Genomic DNA, 20,667 nt, shown 5'->3' with positions numbered 1-20,667 from the left:
CAGTTAGAGATAGCGATTTGCTCCACTGTGCTTTACCCAGGCTACTTTAGCAACCCCTGTGTGAAGCTTTCTTTTGCCTTGCAGCCCTGGTCACAGCTGTCTGCAAGGTCTGTATGTGTGAGTGCAGCTCACACTGTAGTGTGTTCTGCAGCCACCTCTGGTTGTAGGCCGCTCAGCGTGCGTCACTGCCTCATACATTTATTTTTTTTATTGCTGCTCATTTTTACTGATTTCTCCTAATAGTGTGCATCCATCCGTATCCATCTACGTTGGTTGCAAACACTATATAGGAGTAGATAGCGGAGCCTTTCTGCAGCCTTTCAGTGCTAGTGCACACTTCTCTGCACTGTTCACGGCTGTCTGTGAGGTCTCTGTGTGCATCTGCAGCTCACGCTGCAGTGTGTTCTGCACCACCTCAGGTTGTAGTCCGCTCAGCGTGAGTCACTGCCTCATACATTGTCCTTTTTTTGCTGTAATGCTGCTTATTTTTTCTGAATTTCTCCTATTAGTGTGCTTCTATCCATATCCAGCTAGATTGGTTGCAAACACTATATAGGAGTAGATAGAGGGCCTTTTTGCTGGCTTGTTCCCTGCAGCCCCAGCCAGATTAGAATTAGCCTATTTTTTGGAGCCTCATCTATTGCATTGTAGGTTACCTTCCTGCATTGTAATAGCTCCAAAAAGTTTGTGATACTGTCGCTTTAACATCTTTGGTCACATCCTTTTTGTTTTTTTGAAAAAAAACACGTAAATAAAGTTCACAAAACACTCCACTTTACAGTTGTGTAGGCCACATTAGCTCATATTAAAGTGTAGTCCACACACTTTATAAAATTAGTGTTTCTTATACCTGTTAGCAGCTGTTCAGGAATAAGAACACTAAGCCCTTAGTACTTTTCTGCCTATCTTTATCAGTCTACCAAGATGAAGAAGGCAGGGAGTAAGGCACGTGGTCGTGGGCATGGAGTTTCTGCAGGGAGAGGATGTAGGGATTCTGTGCCTGCTGCTGACACCAGTGACTCAGCATCCCCCAGTTTTAACAGGGAACAGTCCTTTATGCGCAGCTTTGTAGGAGCTCACCGTATCCCACTGCTGCGGGAGGAACAAATTGAAGCCGTTGTCGGATGGATGGCAGCTAACGCATCGACTTCAATTACTTCCACATCCTCTCAGGTCCAGAGCACTGAAGAGCAACCATCTGTCTCTTCACCACCTGCCAAATTGCCCAGGCAGTCAGAGAGCCCTGGACAGGAGCTATCTCATTCTCTACTTCTGTTCTCTGAATCTTTTGGCTTGGAAAGACGGGGTCAGCCAAGCAGCATTCTAGAATGTGAAGAAGAGGGAGTATGCAGTGATGCGCAACAGCTTTGTCTCTCTGAATCTGAAGAGGCGGGTGGGCCAGTGCCTATGGTCAGCACACCTCAGTACACATCTGATGATGAGACTCAAGTGCTACTTTCTGGTGCGTACTGTGCTGGCGAGACTACCCAGGAGAAGCAGGTGTTTGAAGAGGGTAGGGTAGATGATGAGGTCCTTGACCCATCATGGCGTGAGGAACAGGAAGGTGGTGGGAGCAGCTCTGAGGAAGAGATTCCCCGAATGGCCAAGACAGGAGGGAGAGGGAGGGGGCAGACTTGGTTGCATGTAGCCTCCACTTCAGCACCCATTAGGAGCATTCCTCTTCCAAAACCCAAAACTGGCGCTCCCAGAACTTGCAGTGTGTGGTCCTTTTTTGACACAGTTGCAGATGACATTTGCTTTGTCAAATGCAAGCTGTGTAATCAGAAAGTCAAAAGAGGGAAAAGTGTCAGCAACATCAATACCACAAATATGTGGAAACATGTACGGACCAAGCACGTGATGGAGTTACAAAGACACACTGAAGACGTAGGTAAACCTACAGCACCACCTACCACCTCTTCAGCTCATGTTGTAGCCTCTTCCTCCAGCTCACACACAGCTGGTTCGACTTCCTCACAGGATTGCAATGGAAGAACCTCTGGCACTGTTGTACAGAGACCCAGTGTAATTACACCCACAGCACCACGTTCCCCGTCATCGTCACACTCCCAGGCCACTCTACAGCCATCGGTAGCACAGGCATGGGAGAAAAGGCAGCCATACTCGGCAAACCATCCCCAAGCACAGGCTCTAAATGCTGGCATTGCAAAACTACTGGCCCTTGAAATGCTCTCATTCAGGCTGGTGGAGACTGACACCTTCCGTAACTTCATGGCATTGGCAGTCCCACAATACAATGTGCCCAGCCGCTTTTATTTCAGCAGGCAAGCCGTCCCTGCCCTGCAAAAGCATGTGGAGGGAAAAAATAAACATGCACTACTAAACGCCGTCAGTAGCAAGGTCCACCTGACCACCGATGCATGGACCTGTAACCATGGACAGGGACGATACCTTTCCCTCACTGCCCATTGGGTAAATGTTGTGGAGCTGGGTACAGATCTTGAGAGTGGCACTGTACATGTTCTGCCAACTCCAAGGATTGCAGGAATCCAGTCTGTACACATTTACTCCTCCTCATACTCCAGTTCCTCAGAATCAGCGCTGCAGGAGCTGTCACGGGCTACCTCCACATGGACCCGTGAACGCTTTCCTGTTACGACCGATATGAGTACAGCCGTGGCCAAACGTCAACAGGCCGTACTGAAATTAATTTCTTTGGGGAATCGAAGCCACACAGCGCAGGAGCTCTGGAATGCCATCAAGCAGGAGAGCGACGTGTGGTTTGTGCCAGCGAATCTCCAGCCAGGCTTGGTAGTGTGTGATAATGGCCGAAATCTGGTGGCAGCTCTGGGCCTAGGCAACCTCACTCACATCCCATGTCTGGCACATGTGCTGAACTTGGTCGTGCAGGGACTATCCGGATCTTGATGCACTGCTGCACAAGGTCCGCATAGAGTGCGCTCACTTGCGGCGTTCCAGCATGGCAAGATCGCGCATTGCAGCTCTGCAGTGCCGATTCCGCCTTCCGGAACATCGCATTATATGTGACCTACCCACGAGGTGGAATTCAACATTTCATATGTTGGAGTGGTTGTGTGAGAAGCAGGCAGCAGTAATGGAGTACCAGCTGCATCAGGCGCAAACAAGTCGCACTGCGTGCTGTTCACACTTCACAAACACTGAGTGGGCCTCTATGAAGGACATCTGCCACGTTTTGCGTGCCTTCGATGATTCCACGCGGATGGCGAGTGCAGATGATGCACTAGTCAGCATGACAGTCCCCCTTATCTGCCTGCTTCAAAAAACACTGCAAGCACTAAGGCCGGAGGTTTTGGAAGAGGTGGAGGATGAGGAGTCACAAATGCCATCTGTTTCTGGACAGTCTGCGCAACATGGTTCCTCACAAAGGCCTAGACAGGGGACACTTTGTGAGGAGGATGAGGAGGAGTCAATGGAGGAGGAAGACATCTCTCCAGAGGAGGGAGGTACACTAGTAGTCAGTATGTACAGCGAGGGTGGGGTGATGCAGAGCAGGCAGAGATGACGCCTCAAGCAGGGGACAGCGTTTCTTGGGCATTTGGGAGTCTGCAGCACATGGTTGATTTCATGCTGCAGTGCCTGAGAAATGACCACTGCATCGCCCACATTCTCAACACGCCTGATTATTGGGTGTACACCCTCCTAGATCCTCGCTACCGGGACAACTTACAAAGCCTCATAACACCGTTGAACCGGGAGCGTAAAATGCGTGAGTACTGTCATGGTCACGTGTCTCTGGGCACACAGCGGTTACCGCAAGGTGAACCCATAACACACGTGACCCTGGATACACCGCCTCCAGTGGGGCGCATTTAAATAATAAAACGTGCAGGTGGATACGCCGCCTCCACCTGGCGAATTTAGGTATTACACGTTATACAATAATCAAATAATAAAGGGGGGAACCTGGGAAACATTAACAATGGTGGGCCCTGCGATAGGGAATGGGGACATGGAGACCTCCTAAGCTCCCCTGAGCCAGTGTCCCTGCACTCCTAACATTCCCTATACAGGCTCCGCACCTGTCGCCGCACGCGAACCTTAACCCCTTGCTCGCCCTGACCCTAAACCCTCACTAGGGAATGGGTCGGTGCGGAGACTAATCCCACCACTGCACTAATAACACACATGAGGAAAGAGACAGTACAGGGGGAACACCACTTAGCTTTGCTCTGTTGCGTGCGCTCCTAGCAACAGAGCCCACCACCTGCGTGCATCTTCTCCTCCACCTGGATCCATCACCATAACAGGATCCTTCACCTTAGTGCAGCCTTGGAGCAGAGTCCACCACCAGTTGCTGCTGCTTAGTAACAGAGTCCCCAAGATGAGTCCAGCTTCTGCCACGAAGTCGAGCATGCTTGAGTCCAGCTCAGCAGCCAAGTCCCACATGGTGAGTGCCACTCTCCATAGTCGCCACTCCACCAGTCCATGCAGACACTTCCCGCCGACACCATCACTGCGACCCCACCACGCCATGCCAGCCCTTCGTCCAGACACCATAGCTGACACACGTCCCCCCTGGCTAAGCAGCGCAGGACTCCTCTCCAGCTCCATCCTTCCACCAGGCTCTCAAACTCAGAATGAACACAATCTCACAATATCACAGGCAGTGATTGCACACCCCTAGCACACCTTTATAGGGTGTCACACCTGATACATAATTACGTGCACAAAAACCTAAAGTGCAATACCACTAACCACCACCAGGGACAGTCAAGACACCTTGGAACTTTCCAAAGTAAAAAAAGTTCACCCAGTGCAATTTAAAACTGTCAGATCATGACAAGTACCAAGACACACTTGTGCATTCCATCATGTTCTCCATTCCACCCGAGAGCAGTGCTGCTAGTGCTTTACAAAGCAGCTCTGTGCGTCGAGGCAGTGGAGGAAGCTCTGCACAAAGAGGGAGTTGAGGCAGCGCCTCTGCACAAGGCAAGACAAGTGTGGCCCAAATGTGGCAAATGTCTACACCATCACAGACGGCTCCAGTCAGCAGGAGGCAATGTTTCCGTCAAATGGTGAGAGACTACATGTCTTGCCCTCTCAGTGTACTCCCAGATGGCTCTTCCCCCTTCAAGTTTTGGGTCTCTAAGCTGGATACATGGCCAGAGCTTAGCCAGTATGCATTGGAGGTGCTGGCTTGCCCTGCTGCTAGTGTATTATCGGAATGTGTCTTTAGTGCCGCAGGTGGTGTACTAACAGACCGTCGCATGCGACTATCCTCTGATAACGTTGACCGGCTTACTTTTCTGAAAATGAACAAGGCCTGGATGACGCCGGAATTTGCCAGTCCTCTTCCAGATTAAATAATTGGTTGGCAACAGTATCCAGGTCTCCTGTTGTGTTCATGTTTCTACCACCTGAACTGTAATCCCTGGGCTCCAACACCACCAGTTGCTGCTCAGAAGTGCCATCTGCACAGTCAACACTTGCTCCTGTGTTATTGGGGTTCAGTAACGTCAGCTGATCCTCTGCTGTGTGTCCGGCAATTTCGCCTGCTCTGTCCACATTCACCCAACATCAGATATTAAACTTGCTCCAATTAGGCCTCAGCCTACTCCATGATTGACTCTGGGCTCCAGCACCACCAGTTGTTGCTCAGAAGTGCCATCTGCACAGAGAAAAACACTAGATTCTGTGTTAGTGGGGTTCAGTAATGCCAGCTGCTCCCCTGCTGTGTGTCCGGCAATATCTCCTGCTCCCTCCACATTCACACTACAACATCAGATATTAAACTTGCTCCAATTAGGCCTCAGCCTACTCCATGATTGACCCTGTGCTCCAACACCACCTGTTGTTGCTCAGAAGTGCCGCCTGCACAGAGAAAAACACTAGCTCCTGTGTTTTTGGGGTTCAGTAATGCCAGCTGTTCCCCTGCTGTGTGTCCGGCAATATCTCCTGCTCTCCTGTGTCTTTGGCACAGGTACTCCTTCCTGCCCAGCCTGGTTCCAGCATGCCAGCTGTTTCCGGGTAGTGTCAACGTCACTTTGGCCCCAATACGTTGTCCTGTCATGTTGCGGTCAGGTTAGCCGAGTCTATGGTGCCTGCAGTTTAGGTGCTTCCTATGTGGGCTGCGGGATCTGGCAATAAAGGCTGGTTCCGTAATGCCAATAGGACAATCACCCCCTGTAGGACTGTGGGTTTCAGTAACTGCGGCCGGCTCGCGGCCTTGCAACTTTGTTTTTCATGGGTACCTTCTGCTACCCATCCGGGTTCCAGTACCGTCAGCTGGTTCTCGGCAGTGCCATTGGCTCTTGTTCCTTCTGCTGCCCCTCTGGGTTCCAGCACCGTCATCTGGTCCTCGGTAGTGCCATTGGCTCTTGTGCCTTCTGCTGCCCTTCCGGGTTCCAGCACCGTCAGCTGGTTCTTGGCAGTGCCTTTGGCTTAAGTGCCTCCATCTCAGTATCCGAGTTCCAGCAACATCTACTGGTCCTTGGTAGTGCTTTCTAGCACAGGTACTTCCTGCTTAGTAACCGGGTTCCAGAACCATCAGCTGGTCCTCGGTAGTGCCATTGGCTCTTGTTCCTTCTGCTACCCCTCCGGGTTCCAGCACCGTCAGCTGGTCCTCAGTAGTGCCATTGGCTCTTGTTCCTTCTGCTGCCCTTCCAGGTTCCAGCACCGTCAGCTGGTTCTCAGCAGTGGCTTTGGCTTAGGTGCCTCCAGCTCGGTATCCAAGTTCCAGCAACGTCTGCTGGTCCTTGGTAGTGATTTCTAGCACAGGTACCTCCTGCTTAGTAACCAGGTTCCAGCACCGTCAGCTGGTCCACGGTTCTCCCATTGGCTCTTGTTCCTTCTGCTGCCCCACCGGGTTCCAGCACCATCAGCTGGTCCTCGGTAGTGCCATTGGCTCTTGTAGCTTCTGCTACCCATCCGGGTTCCAGCACCATCAGCTGGTTCTCGGCAGTGTCTTTGGCATGAGTACTCCCTCCTTCTGCCCAGCCTGGTTCCAGCACGCCAGCTGTTTCCGGGAAGTGTCAACGTCACTTTGGCACAAATACGTTGTCCTGTCGTGTTGCGGTCGGGTTAGCCGACACTATGGTGCCTGCAGTTTAGGTGCTTCCTATGTGGACTGCGGGATCTGACTATAAAGGCTGGTTCCGTAGTGCCAATAGGACAATCACCCCCTGTAGGACTGTGGGTTTCGGTAACTGCGGCCGGCTCGCGGCCTTGCAACGTTGTTTTTCATGGGTACCTTCTGCTACCCATCCGGGTTCCAGTACTGTCAGCTGGTTCTCGGCAGTGCCATTGGCTCTTGTTCCTTCTGCTGCCCCACCGGGTTCCAGCACCGTCAGCTGGTCCTCGGTAGTGCCATGGTCTCTTGTTCCTTCTGCTGCCCCTCCGGGTTCCAGCACAGTCAGCTGGTTCTCGGCAGTGCCTGTGGCTTAGGTGCCTCCATCTCGGTATCCGAGTTCCAGCAACGTCTGCTGATCCTTGTTAGTGCTTTCTAGCACAGGTACTTCCTGCTTAGTAACCGGGTTCCAGTACCGTCAGCTAGTCCTCGGTAGTGCCACTAGCTCTTGTTCCTTTTGCTGCCCCTCCAGGTTCCAGCACCGTCAGCTGGTCCTCGGTAGTTCCATTGGCTCTTGTTCCTTCTGCTGCCCCTCCAGGTTCCAGCACCGTCAGCTGGTTCTCGGCAGTGCCTTTGGCTTAGGTGCCTCCATCTCGGTATCCAAGTTCCAGCAACGTCTGCTGGTCCTTGGTAGTGCTTTCTGGCACAGATACCTTATGCTTAGTAACCGGGTTCCAGTACCATCAGCTGGTCCTCGGTAGTTCCATTGGCTCTTTTTCCTTCTGCTACTCATCCGGGTTCCAGTACCGTCAGCTGGTTCTCGGCAGTTCCTCAGCCTTCTTGTACCTTCTGCTACTGTACATTTCCAAGTTCAAGCTTTTTGAAATGGTTTTTGGTAATCACTCTGGATCTCCCTGACGACGACCCTGAAGACCACCCTGAAGAAAATGACGCTGAAGACCACCCCAAAGAAGACCAAAAAGATGACCCTGAAGAAGATGACCAAGAGGACAAAGAACATGAAGACAACCACCAAGATACAGAACAACAGGAGACAGAAGACCAAAAAGCAAAAGACCAAAAAGCAGAAGAACATTAAGCATAAGACTAAAAATCAGAGCAAAAGATTATCTAAATTATAAGCAGAAGAAGACTAAGCAGTGTATGGGGGTGAGTCCGTTCCTCCTCGTGGTGCCCCTGGAAAATGCCTGCTGCTGCAGGCCAAACTGAACGCGGACAAATCCTGTTGTAAATCTTTTGTGACTGACAGAACGGAAGGTGTAATCTTCAAACTTTTATAGATAACAACTACAGGAATGCCTGTCACAAATAAGAATTTGATGAAGAAGAATAGGAAGAAGATTAAGAAGTAGAATATGAAGAAGAATAATAGTTGAATATGAAGAATGTAAAAAAGAATAATAGGAAGAAGAAGAAGATGAATAAGTTGAAGAAGAAGTTGATGAAAAAGATGCTGCTGAGGATCATTAAGGAGAAAGTGTGGGAGAGTAAAAAAGAAGCTGAAGAGCATGGAAGTAGTGAAACATTCATATCTGACAAAATATAACAAATGTTAACATAGTCAATATCTTTGTAACTCCGAACGTCTTAAAAAAAAAAAAAATTATTCCTGCTTTTGCATTTGATTGGGCTAAACCTCTCTGCCTTTAATGTCTCCTCCACCTCCCCCAATACATTCTACATTATTCTTAGTTGTTTTTCTTCATGTAGAATTAACCTACAAGGAAAGAAAGTGTTTTTTTTAATTCCGATATTTCTGTCCCATTGACTTGCATTGGTTTCCTGTATTGGAATCGGCAATATCCGATACTTTTTGGGTATCGGTCCGATCCGATATTTCACGATATCGGAAGGTATCGCTCAACACTAGTTGGACTATCTTGTATACTTCCATATTATTAAGCTGTGACAGTATTTCTATGAGGTAGTCCCTGCGGTCCATAATCACTATAGCATTCTCTTTGTCTGTGGGTTTGATAATCAGTGTTTTTTCATTGACCAGTTTATCTATAGCTTCTCTTTATTCCAATGTTAAGTGATTAATCTCCCTACTTATGGTGCTGATGTCCTTCTATACCAAGGAAATGTATGCAAAATAAATTGTAACCTTTTCTTTTCAACACGATTCCTTTGAGTGCCAAGTTTTTTGCTTATATAGAAATAACAATGTAGTAAGTAACCCTTAGTTTGTGTCAGACAATGCAATACTTTCAAAAGAAGAGGAAAAAAAAGGAAGTAAGCCTCACTGTGTAGTTGTTTGCTTCTGAATAGTGCAGCCAGGATCCAAGTCCGTTGACCATCAGATACATTTAGAAAAAAAAAGAGACAAAAAAGGATCCATAGGCTGGATATAAATAAAATTTGCTTTTTATTTTATTCTATTAAAAGGGAAAAGGTGTTGTCTAGACAGATTAACCCCTTCCTGACATCTGACGTACTATCCCGTCCCGTGGGCCCCGGGCCCCTATGCCCATGGATGGGATAGTACATCATAGCGATCAGCGGCGCTCACGGGGTGAGTGCCGCTGATCGCGGCTGGATGTCAGCTGATTATCACAGCTGACACCCGGCACTATGTGTCCTGACACATAATCACAGACCGCCCCGGCACGTTAACCCCTGGCACACTGCGATCAAACACAATCGCAGTGTACCGGGGGTTTAGGGAAGCATCGGCAAGGAGGGAGCTCCCTCCGTGCTTCCCTGAGACCCCTGCAGCAGCGCGATGTGCAGCAGTGCTGCGGGGGCCTCCTTCCCTGCAGGTCCCCTGGATTCAATATGGCGGCGGGGACCTTCGGGGGCCTGCAGGGAGCTGGTTTCCTCACTGCTTACAAAGCGCAGGCATGAGGAAGCCTGAGCAGTGCCTGTGTCAGATCGCTGATCTGTCACAGCAATTTGTGATGTGACAGATCAGCGATCTGTAAAAAGAATGTAAAGGCGCACTGCAAATACTCAATGAAATAATTAATGTCGGGTGTTATGAATGAGTCACCAAAGGAGGAAAAAATAAAAATACAAGCTAAGTCCAGAAAACCGGAGAGGTTGGTAGTTATTGGATTGCAGACCCCTGATCCTATTCACCACAACTAACAGTAGCCATTCACCACAACTAACAGTAGCCGTGGGGGGTTCCTACGGTGCCCTAGACCCCTCGCTCACAGCCGGAGAACTAAATAAGCCTAAAGAAAGAAAGGGGAAATCTAAACTGCCCCAGAGCAGACCCCAAAGCAATAGACAGCCCCCAACATGTATTGTCGGTGAAAAGCAGATGAAAACACAAACACAGACAGAAAGACAGGTTGAGCAAACGATGGGGCCCAACTAACTAAATAGCAAAGGATAGAAAAGATGCTGGCTGCAATCCGCAAAAAACCCTACCAAAAATGTCCCAACCGTCTGGTAGGGAAAAAGGCCCTGAAGTCGCTAGACTTCAAAATCACTATATCAGCACTCAGGTATATTCTGAAAACAGAGCAAAGAGATAAACTGATCAGAGACAAAAATGGAGCTCAGCCCGTCCCAACAAAGGCAGGCTGAACACAAAACACTAAGCAAACAGACAAAATCTCATGGAAAAATGAGAGAGCAAAAACTTAGCTTTCAGTAGACAGGACTAACTGGTTGCAAGAGCTCAGAGCAGAAAGGATCACCAGCACCCCTGTAGGGCGTCGGCTGCTTTATAGTCACTCAGTGATTCCGGGTGTCCAATCAGGCTCCACTTGTTCAGATGACAGGTTCTTCTCAACCCAATCAATTTCACTACCTCTCTTCACCAGCAGAGGGAGTACATCAGACATCAACGGTGAAGGGGAAAATGAACTCACAACAGTCGGGGGTGCAAATGGTCACATGAAGAGTTAATGCAACAAAAAAGGAAAGAAAGACCACATAAAAATGCACACCACCGATATATATAATAATAACAGGAAAAGCTTTATTGACAACAATGTAAATTTAAAAACATGTAAAATCAAAAAGGGAATACAATCCCCCTATTGGTCCTGATCAATACAATAATGAATTGAGTCTCATGCATATATCATCAGCATAAATAAAGGAACAAAAAAAAAAAAAAAAAAGGAAAAATCATCCACAATGGGGTGTATCCATATGATAGATGTAAATATATAATTACACCAAAGAGCACCTAATGGCGCACAATCCTGATCAAATCGCCCTAATGCTGGAGACTCAAACAATAAAATAGCCTTCACGTGGAAAAATACCATGGATCACGTCAATCACAGCTGAAGTGCCACATAGTCTAATAGAATATATAACATCCAAAATACTTGAGATGAAGGTCCAGAAAAAAAATATATAGACCAGCGCACAACATGTGCAAAAAAAGGTTCAATCCCATAAAGATGAATAAATAACCGCACTGAATGCTGAGCTGCGCACATAAAACCACTTAAATGAGTGGTAATAAAGTATCAAACAGGCAGATATTATTCAAGAAGCCATGATAATACCAAATGAAAACCACACTAATGTGGATCTGCATGAAAGACGCCACATAAATAAGGGGCAATAAGATTTCAGGAAAACACCGCTGTTGGAAAACAGCCAAGTATGCCCAGTGAATGGCAGCCCTCTCACGGTTAGAAGCAACAGCTCACATGTGAAACAGGTATAATGAAATGCATGAAAGATCCATACCAAGGCAACAGTACAGACAGGACAGCAGAAGGGAGGAAACCCAACGCGTGCCGCCGTATCAAGACGGCTTCATCAGGGGAAGTATGCATGACATTGCTGCTAAAGCCTTTAAATACCTGTATATGAAGAGCTCAGTCCAGCCACCTGTGAAGGAACATGTCAGACCCAAACCAGAAATAACGAGGAAAGCTGAAAACTTGGCAGACGTCTCTGCTCAAGGTGTCAGCTGCACGCGCACTGTGATTACAGCGTGGTGCAGATGACATGAAATAAAGCATAAAGTGCGCATGCTTGGCTCCCGGGAGTCTCAATAGCAGACAGACAGAAACAGGGGAAGAAAAAAAAAAAGGGTTGCATATCGCACTGTGTGAATGACCAGTCAGGTAATGAAAATACACCTAACACAAGAATTAAACAGCCGTGATATGCCACAGATAATTCTTGGCCAAACGTTGAACAAGGACTATAAATGCTAAATATAGAGGTTTTATTAAGAATGAGATAGATCAATATAAATGGTACTTACATAAATACTCAATAAGATTTACATATGGGAAGCAACAGCAACCAGATAGAGATGGTACACATTAAAGGATAAGGATATACTAAAGAGATAATATTCTCAGTTCATAATGTAAGAACAATAGGAATGATCCATAAAATGAACCAAAGGGAAGAGATTGTACATGATCATTCATGAACTAAGAAAGGATTACAGGGGAGGCTGCACCACACTGAATGCCTCAATCTAGTAGCCAAGAGAAGCGGACAAGGAAGAAGGATGTGCATCGCACAATGTGAATTATGCGATGCACATCCTTCTTTCTTGTCCGCTTCTCTTGGCTACTAGATTGAGGTATTCAGTGTGGTGCAGCCTCCCCTGTAATCCTTTCTTAGTTCATGAATGATCATGTACAATCTCTTCCCTTTGGTTCATTTTATGGATCATTCCTATTGTTCTTACATTATGAACTGAGAATATTATCTCTTTATTATATCCTTATCCTCTAAGGCTAGTTTCACACTAGCACTTTTGAGCGCAGCGACGGCCTGCGCACGGCCGCCGCTAAGCCCCGCCCCTGCCGCGCCTCCGCCAGTAGCTCCGCCTACTGGCGCATGATGCTGCATGCGTCCTGCGTCCCCTATCTTTATCACTGGGGGCGCAGGCCGTGCGCAATATGTGATAAAGATAGGGGACGCAGGACGCATGCAGCGTCATGCGCCGGTAGGCGAAGCTGCCGGCGGAGGCGCAGCAGGGGGCGGGGCTTAGCGGCGGCCGTGCGCAGGCCGTCGCTGCGCTCAAAAGCGCTTGTGTGAAACTAGCCTAACGTGTACCATCTCTATCTGGTTGCTGTTGCTTCCCATATGTAAATCTTATTGAGGATTTATGCAAGTACCATTTATATTGATCTATCTGATGCTAAATAAAACCTTTATATTTAGCATTTATAGTCCTTGTTCAACGTTTGGCCATGAATTATCTGTAACATATCATGGAGGTTTAATTCCTGTGTTAGGTGTTTTTTCATTACCTGACTGGTCATTCACACAGTGCGATATGCAACCCTTTTTTTTTTTTTTCCCCTGTTTGTGTCTGTCTGCTATTGAGACTCCCGGGAGCCGCGCATGCGCACTTTATGCTTTATTTCATGTCATCTGCACCGCGCTGTAATCACAGCCCGCGTGCAGCTGACACCTTGAGCAGAGACGTCTGCCAGGTTTTCAGCTTTCCTCGTTATTTCTGGTTTGGGTCTGACATGTTCCTTCACAGGTGGCTGGACTGAGCTCTTCATATACAGGCTTTTAAAGGCTTTAGCAGCAATGTCATGCATACTTCCCCTGATGAAGCCGTCTTGATACGGCGACACGCGTTGGGTTTCCTCCCTTCTGCCGTCCTGTCTGTACTGTTACCTTGGTATTGACCTTTCATGCATTTCATTATACCTGTTCCACATGTGAGCTGTTGCTTCTAACCGTGAGAGGGCTGCCATTCACTGGGCATACTTGGCTGTTTTCCAACAGCGGTGTTTGCCTGATATCTTATTGCCACTTATTTATGTGGCGTCTTTCATGCAGATCCACATTAGTGTGGTTTTCATTTGGTATTATCATGGCTTTTTGAATAATATCTGCATGTTTGATATTTTATTACCACTTATTTAAGTGGTTTTATATGCGCAGCATGCAGTGCGGTTATTTATTCATCTTTATAGGATTGAACCATTTTTTGCACACGTTGTGCGCTGGTCTATATATTTTTTCTGGACCTTCATCTCAAGTATTGTGGATGCTATATATTCTACCAGACTATGTGGCACTTCAGCTGTGATTGACATGTGATCCATGGTATTTTTCCACGTGAAGGCTATTTTATTGTTTGAGTCTCCAGCATTAGGGCGATTTGATCAGGATTGTGCGCCATAAGGTGCTCTTTGGTGTAATTATATATTTACATCTATCATATGGATACACCTCATTGTGGATGTTTTTCCTTTTTTTTTTTTCTTTTTGTTCCTTTTATTTATTTATGCTGATGATATATGTATGAGACTCAATTCATTATTGTATTGATCAGGACCAACAGGGGGATTGTATTCCCTTTTTGTTTTTACATGTTTTTAAATTTATATTGTTGTCACTAAAACTTTTTTATATATCGGTAGTGTGCATTTTTATGTGGTCTTTCTTTCCTTTTTTGTTGCATTAGATCAGCGATCTGTCACATGACAGTGATGTCCCCCTTGGGACAGTGTAATAAAGTTAAAAAAAAGTGTAAAAATAATTTATAAAAAATCGCTAAATTAAAAAAAAAAATTCCCTAATAAATTCATTTTTTGGAAAAAAAAACAATAAAAGTACACATATTTAGTATCGCCGTGTCCGTAACGACCCGCCCTAAAAAACGGTCCCATTAGTTAACCCCTTTAGCGAACCCCTTAAAAAAAATAAAAAACAAAGCAAAAAATAATGCTTTATTATCAAACCGCCGAAGAAAAAGTGCAATAACACGCGATCAAAAAGACGGATATACGCTCTTGTCCCGCAAAAAACGAGCCACCACATAGCATCATCAGTAAAAAAATAAAAAAGTTATAGCTCGCAGAATAAAGCAATGCAAAAATAATTATTTTTTATATAAAATTGTTTTCATTGCATAAAAGCGCCAAAACATAAAAAAAGACATAAATAAGGTATCGCTGTAATACTGACCCGAAGAATAAAAATGCCTTATCAATTTTACCGCATGCGGAACGTTGTAAACGCACGCCCCAAAAGAAAATCATGAAACGCTGGTTTTTGTTCATTCTGCGTCCCAAAAATCGGAATAAAAAGCGGTCAAAAAATGTCACGTGCCCTAAAATGGTACCAATAAAAACGGCAACTTGTCCCGCAAAAAATAAGACCTCACATGACTCGGTGGGTCAAAATATGGAAAAATTATAGCTCTCAATATGTGGTGATGCAAAAACTATTTTTTCAATAAAAAGCGTCTTTTAGCGTATGACAGCTGCGAAACATAAAAACCCACCATAAATAGTAAATTAAACCCCCCTTTATCACCCCCTTAGTTAGGGAAAAATAATAAAATTAAAAAAAGTATTTATTTCCATTTTCCCATTAGGGTTAGGGCTGAGATTAGGGTTAGGGGTGTGTTGGGGTTAGGGTTGGAGTTAGAATTGAGGGGTTTCCACTGTTTGGGCACATCAGAGGCTCTCCAAATGCGACATGGCGTCTGATCTCAATTCCAGCCAATACTGCATGGAAAAAGTCAAATGGTGCTCCTTCCCTACCAAGCTCTGCCATGTGCCCAAACAGTATTTTATCCAAATATGGGGTATCAGCCTACTCAGGACAAATTGCAAAACAACTTTTGGGGTCCAATTTCTCCTGTTACCCTTAGGAAAATAAAAAATGGGGGGGCAAAAATACCATTTTTGTGGAAAAAAAAAATTTAATTTTCATGCCCAGGCGTTATAAACTTCTGTGAAGCACTTGGGGGTTCAAAGTGCTCACCACACATCTAGATAAGTTCCGTGGGGCGTCTAGTTTCCAAAATGGGGTCTCTTGTGGGGAGTTTCAACAGTTTAGGCACATCAGAGGCTCTCCAAATGCAACATGACACACCCGCAGACCATTCCATCAAAGTCTGCATTCCAAAATGTCACTACTTCCTTTCCGAGCCCCGACGTGTCCCCATACAGTAGTTTTCTCCCATATCTGGGGTATCAGCGTACTCAGGACAAATTGGACAACAACTTTTAGGGTCCAATTTCTCCTGTTACCCTTGGGAAAATAAAAAAATTGGGGACTAAAAGATCATGTTTGTGGAAAAAATGATTTTTTTATTTTCACGCCCGGGCGTTACAAACTTCTGTGAAGCACTGGGGGGTTCAAAGTGCTCACCACACATCTAGATAAGTTCCTTAGGGGGTCTAGTTTCCAAAATGGTGTCATTTGTGGGGAGTTTCCACTGTTTAGGCACATCAGGGGCTTTCCAAACGCGGCATGGCGTCCAATCCCAATTCCAGCCAAAAAAGTCAAATGGCGCTGCTTCCCTTCCGAGCTCTGCCACGCACCCAAATAGTCGTTTACACCCACATATGGGGTATCAGCGCATTCAGGACAAATTGCACAATAACGTTTAGGGTCCTGTTACCCTTGGGAAAATAAAAATTGGGGGTGAAAAGATCATTTTTGTGGAAAAAATATGATTTTTTAATTGTACGGCTGTACGTTATAAACTTCTGTGAAGCCCTTGTGGGTTCAAAGTTCTCACCACATATCTAGATAAGTTCCTTGGGGGGTCTAGTTTCCAAAATGGGGTCACTTGTGGGGGGTTTCCACTGTTTAGGCACATCAGGGGCTCTCCAAACATGACATGGGGTCCGATCAGAATTCCAGCCAATTTTGCATTGAAAAAGCCAAACGGCGCTCCTTCCCTTCTGAGTTCTGCCATGCGCTGAAACAGTAGTTCCCCTCCACATATCAGGTATCAGTGTACTCAGGACAAATTGCACAATAACTTTTACAGTCCAAGTTCTCCTGTTACCCTTGGTAAAATAAAAAAAATGGACCTGAAAAAAGTTAAATGTTCATTTTTTTTTAAAACATTCAAAAAATTCCTTCGAAGCACCTGAAGGGTTAATAAACTTATTGAATGTGGTTTTGAGCACCTTGAGGGGTGCAGTTTTTAGAATGGTGTCATTTTTGGGTATTTTCTATCATATAGACCCCTCAAAGTGGCTTCAAATGTGATGTGGTCCTAAAAATAAAATGGTGTTGTAAAAATGAGAAATCGCAGGTCAACTTTTAACCCTTATAACTTCCTAACAAAAAAAAATTTTGGTTCCAAAATTGTGCTGATGTAAAGTAAACATGTGGGAAATGTTAGTTATCAAGTTTTTTGTGTGCCATATCTCTGTGATTTAAGGGCATAAACATTCAAAGTTGGAAAATTGCGAAATTTTCAAAATTTTCGCCAAATTTCCATTTTTCTCACAAATGAACTCAAGTTATGTGAATTAAATGTTACCACTAAGGCCGGTTTCACACTTGCGTTTAGGGCTGCAGCGTCGGCCTGCGCACGGCCTCCGCTATGCCCCGCCGTGCCTCCGCCTCCGGGCGCATGTCGCTGCATGCATCATGCTTCCCCTATCTTTATCACTGAGGGCGCAGGCCGTGCGCAGTATGCGTTTGGCAGGGCCTGCGTCCTTTTGACGGTGCGCCGAGCGCAACCAATCTGCAACAGGTTGCGTTTGGTGCTGGTCGGCGCACCGTCAAAAGGACGCAGGCGCCGCCAAAACGCATACTGCGCACGGCCTGCATCCTTAGTGATAAAGGTAGGGGACGCATGCAGCGTCATGCGCCCGAAGGCACGGCAGGGGGCGGGTCTTAGCGGCGGCCGTGCGCAGGCCGACGCTGCGGCCCTAAACGCAAGTGTGAAACCGGCCTAACATGAAGTACAATATGTCATGAGAAAACTTTGTCAGAATCAGTGGGATCCATGGAAGCGTTTCAGAGTTATTACCTCATAAAGGGACAGTGGTCAGAATTGTAAAAATTGGCCCGGTCATGAACGTGCAAACCACCCTTGGGGGTAAAGGGGTTAAAAGGAAACCAATTTTCTAATGCATTTCTGGTCATTGCCCTTAGTTGTAGAATATGGCAGTGTTGTAACAAAGGAAGTAATATATAGGAGTTTTACCTTCTGTGACGTCACAGTATAATTACAATTTTACAAATTTTTTTTTAGAAAAAAAATAGAGTACCATATTTTTCAGATTATAAGACGCATCCCAAATTTTGAGAAGAAAAATAGGATTTTTTTTTAAATAAAATGGTGGTGCTTCTTATAATCCATGTGTCTTATTGCTTACCGGGGTTGCGGTGAAGCTGGGTCTCAGGGTCGCTGCTGGAGAAGGCAGGAGTGGGGCAATGCTGCAGGCTGGGATGAGGGGATGTTCCGATGTGCGACGCGCTGGTGTGGGTGCCTCCGGCGCTGCGGGTGCCCGGCGGTTATACGGTGGGCTCATCTCCTGAGATCTTGGTGCGAGATCCATGGAACTGCAGGGGCCCTGGCTTTTCTCATAATCTTGGCAGAGCCCCCAAAGCGACGGAAACCATCGTTGCACTGCCGGGCACCAACAGCACTGCCGGACTCCACCTCATCGCAGCCTGTGGCCAGCAGCAATGGTAACAGTAATGTATATCCGCTTTATAAGACGCACCCCCATTTTCCCCCCAAATTTGGGGGGGAAAAGTGCGTCTTATAATCCAAAAAATACGGTATATCAGTGAAACTGTATGGCAATAATATATAGAGCAAAAAGCAGGGGGATGTATTTTACCCAAAACAATAATTTTCTGTAAATAAGCACTTTGGGGAGTATACAAAAAATAACTTTTATTGAGTTATACTAGAAATTCAATTTAAATCGTATAAAGTGCAGTTGTGCCCAAAAAGCAAACCAAAATCAGTGCAATAAAAATACCAGCGGTAACCTGCCTTCAAAGTCTGAATGTCCAAATAGACTTGTTGACCTATTATTTTACAAACCTCTGTCACTTGTCTCCAGTCTATATGAAGGTCTGGATTTGGAATGATACTCAAAATCAAAGTGGAAAATCAAATTACAGGCTGATCCAACTTCAGTGGAAATGCCTCATGACAAGGAAAAGATGCTCAGTATTGTGTGTGGCCTCCACATGCCTGTATGACCTCCCTACTGTACAACGCCTGGGCATGCTACTGAGGAGGCAGCGGATGGTCTCCTGAGGGATCTCCTCCCAGACCTCTACTAAAGTATCCGCCAACTTCTGGACAGTCTGTGGTGCAACGTGATGTTGGTGGATGGAGTGAGACATGATGTGCTCAATCGGATTCGGGTCTGGGAAACGGGCGAGCCAGTCCATAGCTTCAATGCCTTCATCTTGCAGGAACTGCTGACACACTCCAGCCACATAAGGTCTGGCATTGTCCTGCATTAGGAGGAACCTAGGGCAAACCACACCAGCATATGGTCTCACATGGGGTCTGAGGATGTCATCTCGGTATCTAATGTCAGTCAGGCTACCTCTGGCGAACATATGAAGGGTTATGCGGCCCTCCAAAGAAATGCCGCCCCACACCTTTACTGACCCACTGCCAAACTGGTCATGCTGAAGGATGTTGCAGGCAGCAGATCACGCCCCACGGCATCTCCAGACTCTGTCACGTCTGTCACATGTGCTCAGTGTGAACCTGCTTTCATCTGTGAAGAGCACAGGGCACCAGTGGCGAATTTGCCAATCCTAATGTTCTGTGACAAATGCAAAAAGTCCTGCACAGTGTTGGGCTGTGAGCAAAACCCCCATCTGTGGATGCTGGGCCCTCAGACCAACCTCATGGAGTCCATTTCTAACCATTTGTGCAGACACATGAACATTTGTGGCCTGCTGGAGGTCATTTTGCAGGGCTCTGGCAGTGCTCCTCCTGTTCATCCTTGAACAAAGGCAGAGGTAGCGGTCCAGCTGCTGGGTTGTTGCTCTCCTACGGCCCCCTCCACATCTCCTGGGGTACTGGCTTTTCTCCTTGTAGCGCCTCCAGCCTCTGCACACTACGCTGACAGACACAGCAAACCTTCTTGCCACAGCTCACATTGATGTGCCATCCTGGATGAGCTGCACTACCTGAGCTACTTGCGTGGGTTGTAGAGTCTGTCTCATGCTACTGTATCACGAATCTGAAAGCACAGCCAACATTCAAAAGTGACCAAAACATCAGCCAGAAAACATTGGTACTGAGATGTGGTCTGTGGTCCCCACCTGCAGAACCACTCCTTTATTGAGGGTGTCTTGATAATTGCCAATAATTTCCATCTGTTGTCTATTACATTTTTCCCACGCTCATCAGTTCACCTCAGGTCAGCCAGGGGACTCTGTGCAGCCTCACTGACGTCACTGGCTGACCTGAGGTGAACTGATGAGCGTGGGAAAAAATGCAGAAACTTTACCACGCTCATTAGTTCATCTCCGGTCAGCCGGGAGGCTGCGCAGAGTTGAAATAATTCATTCTGGCAGTGGTTTACAGCGGGCTGGTCGCATTAGCACCAGTCCTGCTGTAAACCTGTTAACCCCTTCTGATGGATTGCAGCAGGGGACCTGACTGACCAGCAGAGAGGTAAGGATATTTTTGCTTTTTTGTTTTATTTTTGTTACCAGTCCATGGTTTTATTTATGGATTAGCAGAGGAATAAATATGGTCAAAAACTTGGTGTCTTTATTTCATTAAAATAATTTTTAATTGATGTCTGTGTGTGTTTTTTAACCCTTTAATAGTCTAGGGTTAATAATAGATCAGTGTCTTATTGACACCTCTCCATTATTAATCAGCTTAATGTAGTCTTCCAATAGCAAGGTGACATTAACCCATTAATATTAACCCATTACTCACCGCTATGGCAATGGGAATAGAGAGGCTAAGTGCCAGAAAAGGC

This window comes from Dendrobates tinctorius, unplaced genomic scaffold (genome assembly GCF_039654945.1).
Source record: "Dendrobates tinctorius isolate UK_male_01 unplaced genomic scaffold, ASM3965494v1 ptg000018l, whole genome shotgun sequence".
Lineage (NCBI taxonomy): Eukaryota > Metazoa > Chordata > Amphibia > Anura > Dendrobatidae > Dendrobates > Dendrobates tinctorius.
Note: the sequence above shows the minus strand (reverse complement) of the source record.